The 4,176-nt window shown below is 43.5% G+C and overlaps 1 pseudogene; it reads right to left on the bottom strand.

Annotated features, from left to right (window-relative positions):
- Window positions 1–3,129: 3,129 nt before the first annotated feature.
- On the bottom strand, window positions 3,130–4,155 carry LOC138995143 (5-azacytidine-induced protein 2 pseudogene; annotated as a pseudogene).
- Window positions 4,156–4,176: the final 21 nt, after the last annotated feature.

The following is a 4,176-nucleotide window of genomic DNA, read 5'->3' on the forward strand; positions in this document are numbered from 1 at the left end:
CATTCACCTGGAATTACCAACTGAGGTCCAGCTAAGGAAGAGACTTACATCAAAGAAGAACAGAAAGCACCTGGAAACTGGTAGGAAGGGCCAGGTCAGGAGAGGAGCTGACCCAGCTCCCAGGGGCAGCAGGCCCAGAGAGGAGGGAGTTCTGGGCCACAGGAGGGACTGTTCCCTCTGAAGACAGAGGCCCAGAACCCAGGCTCGACACCGGAGCCGAGACCTGCAGCCCACGTAACATACATCTGTGAAAGGTGGCAGACGTACTGGCCACTGTGGAGTCTGGCAGACTGGAGCCGGTTGGAGAGAAACCCAGAGCATATGAGTTTTCATTTGCAACTACTCACCTGAGGCTTTGGTGCAGGGAGGGAGGCACAGACTGAGGTGCCTACAGAGAGGCTGGCGTGGGAAGCAGTGCAGGGAGACATGGGAAAGCAGTAGTCAGGAATCCTATATTTGGTCGTTCGGATGCATCCAAACTGAAACTGCCATTTTTCTAGAGAGGAGCTACCTGCTCCCAGCAGCCACAGGGCAACAAACAAGTGCTAGTGAGGATGCAGAGAAAAGTGGACCCTAGTACACCACTGGTGGGAATGTAGGCTGGTGCAGCCATTATGGAACACAGTATGGATTTTCCTCAAAAATATATGGAACTGCCATTTGACCCAGCGATTCCATTTTGAGGAATATATCCTAACAAACCCGAAACACCAATCAGAAAGAATGTATGCATGCCTATGTTCACAGCAGCACAATTTACAATACCTAAGATCTGGAAACAACCCAAGTACACATCAGCAGATGAGTGGATGTGATACATTTACACAATTGAATACTATGCAGCAGTAAAAAAAAAAAAAAGGAATCCTTTACCCTTTGAGACAGCATGGAGGGACCTGGAGAGTATCATGCAAAGTGAAATAAGTCAGTCAGAGAAAGACAAGTATCACATGATCTCACTCATATGTGGAATCTAAGTAACAAAATAAACTAATCAATGGAGTGGACCCAGAGACATGGAAACATGGAACAGAGAGTGGAATATCAGAGGGAAGGTGAGAGAGTGTGGGTGGGTGGAAGGTAATTAAACAAGGACCTTATATGCATACTAGAGGCCCGGTGCACGAATTCGTGCACGGGTGGGGTCCCTCTGGTTGGCCTGTAGGGATCAGGCTGAAACCCGCAGTCCAACACCACTTGTAGCTCCTACCTGCCACTCCAGCTCATCCCAGCCCCACTGTGTCTGCTGAAGGCTCCCACCCAATCAGTCCTGATTGGGAGAGGCTCGCCAGCCATGAGCCCTGCCTCTGGCTCCCTCCCAAGGGGAGAGGCCTGGGGGATCAGGCTGAAAACTGCTCTCTGACATCCCCTGAGGGATTCCAGATTGCGAGAGGGTGCAGGCCAAGCTGAAGGACCCCACTGGTGCAACAATCGGGCCAGGGAAGGACCACAGGAGGGCTACAGGGCGTGTCCAGCCTATCTCACTCATTTCCAATTGGCTGGACCGGTAGGCAAGCTAACCTACCGGTCAGAGCATCTACCCTCTGGTGGTCAGTGCACATCATAGTGACTGTTTTACCAGTTGTCTGTCTGCCCCCTGGTGGTCAGTGCATGTCATAGTGAGCAGTTGAGCATCTTTAGCATATCATTAGCATATTATGCTTTGATTGGTTGTTTGGTTCTGCATTTTGATCTATTTGCATATTACCCTTTTATTATATAGGATATGAATGGCCCCTGGACCTAGACAATGGGGTGGTGAGAGCCTTGGGCGAAAGCAGGGGGCGGGCTAGTGGGTGTTAAGGGGTGGGGGGGGAGGGGACATATGTAATACTTTCAACAATAACAAATTATTTAAATATATATATATTAGCATGTTAAAAAATGGGCAAAGGACCTAAATAGACACGTCTCCAAAGTGGACATACAGAAGGCCAAGAGATACATGAAAAAATGCTCAAAGTCACTAATCATCAGAGAGATGCAAATTGAAACAACAATTAGGTATCACCTCACACCTGTCAGAATGGCTGTCATCAACAAATCAATAAATGACGTGTTGGTGAGAATGTGGAGAAAAGGGAAACATAGTACACTGCTGGTGGGAATGCGACTGGTGGGTGCAGCCACTGTGTAAAACATTATGGAGATTCCTCAAAAAATTAAAAATGGAACTCCCGTTTGACCCAGTGATCCCACTTCTAGGAATATATCCTAAGAAATCAGAAACACCAATCAGAAAGGATATATATATGCACCCCTATATTCATAGCAGCACAATTTACAATAGTTAAGATTTGGAAACAGCCCAAGTGCCCATTAGCTGATGAGTGGATAACAAAAACTGTGGTACATTTAAACAATGGAATACTACACGGCAGTAAAAATGAAGGAACTCTTTCCATTTGCAACAGTATGGATGGAGCTGGAGAGTACTATGCTAAGCAAAATAAGCCAGTCAGAAAAAGATAAGTATCACATGACCTACTCATATGTAGAATCTAATGAACAAAATAAACTGACAAACAAAATAGATTCAGAGACAAAACCATGAACAGACTGATGAATTTCAGAGGAACGGTGGGGGTGAATAGTGTGTGGGGGGGAGACGGGTAGAGGTTAATCTGGGAATTTATATGCATATATGCATAGCCCATGTACACAGACACTAGCGTGGTAAAGACTTGGGAGGGGCGGATATGGGGAGGAGGTGGTCAATGGGGAAAAAATACACAAAGCAGACACCTGTAATACTTTCAGCAATAAAGATAAATTTTAAAAATAAATAAAAATTAAAATAAAATCTCAGGAACTGTCCTCCAGGTAATTCTTTGTCAGCTGTATAATAGCTTTATCTCCCATTCTTCATAAAAAGTCATTATAGACACAATTACCTCTAACTTCCTATAATTATCATTCATCTATAATAAATTACAAACCACAGGAAAACTGCAAAGTTGACTCAGCTGAATGATAGCACTTTTAGATATTACACAGATTTGTATTAAAAAAACAGCCATTACTTTATCATTTTTTGACTTGCCATAAAATGCTCTGACTATTCATCAAATGTATTTACTTTGGGTGTAGAGTTATATTTTATTTATTTATTTTTATTTTTTTGAAAGAATAGCTTTAATACATTAATAAATAATAAGCTTTATAAAAGTTAGTTTTTATACAACAAAATTATATAATTCTGGGTATATGCTAAAAGTATAAAGTATATCAGATTTTAGCACAAACGGGAGGATAAAGGTGAATTTTTCAGAGAATGTAACTTTGAGTAGTTAGAATTTAACTCTGTGATTCTATCCCTAGTTAAGTCATTCATACAATGCACACAGAATCTGAATTTCTCAATTTAACTCTGCAGTACCGTTTGTTTGGCTTTCTGTAGCTCTATTATGAGATTGTTACATTCTTTCTTCATCAGTTTTAGTTCTTGTTCCAAGCCATGGATCTTCAGGTCGCAACTCAACTTTTCCACCTCCCAGTTTGATGAAGGTGGATTTAAATTCCTTATCACCTGCTGAGTTTCCACCTCTGTTCTTAGCTGGAGGAGTTCTACTTCTTTAGACTGCAGCTGTTCATTCAATACTTTCAAAGATCCAGAGATGTCTTTATTCATTTTATCCAATTTGCTCTTTAAATTATCTCTATCAATGCAAACCTCTCGATATGCATGATAGGCCTTATTTACTCGTTCTCGTCCCACAGAACTTGTTTCTTCATCTAATAAAGATCCTGTAAGCTTTTCTTCCAAAAAATCTTATTCTTTTCTTTAGGAAAGAGTTCTCTTTCTCTGAATCCTTGAGTCGTTTTTTGATGTCTTCATATGCAGTGACAAGGGCAAAATGTGAAGCAACAGACTCATCTGAATATATTGAGACCGGAGTCACTGTATCTCTCCCGTGGGCTTTTTCATGATTTAGAATGCAGATATCATCTCCTACCAGTGGATCCATGACAGCCCCGAGTCAGGCTACTTAAGGCCACGGAGTTTCGATTCCCCAGCGTTCGGAAACGGGTCGCCAGGGGTCGCCATGGGCTTCCGGTTTCCTGGACGACACCCCCGCTACCCCGGCAAGGCCGCCGCTCCGGGTACACTGCGGAGGGATTCGCCTTGCTTTGGCCTCGGCTTCACCAGGACCGACCGGTGGGCTGGGGCTGGGA

This window comes from Myotis yumanensis, unplaced genomic scaffold (genome assembly GCF_028538775.1).
Source record: "Myotis yumanensis isolate MYYU_CA2020_CCGP unplaced genomic scaffold, mMyoYum1.0.hap1 SCAF_1, whole genome shotgun sequence".
Classification (NCBI taxonomy): Eukaryota; Metazoa; Chordata; class Mammalia; order Chiroptera; family Vespertilionidae; genus Myotis; species Myotis yumanensis.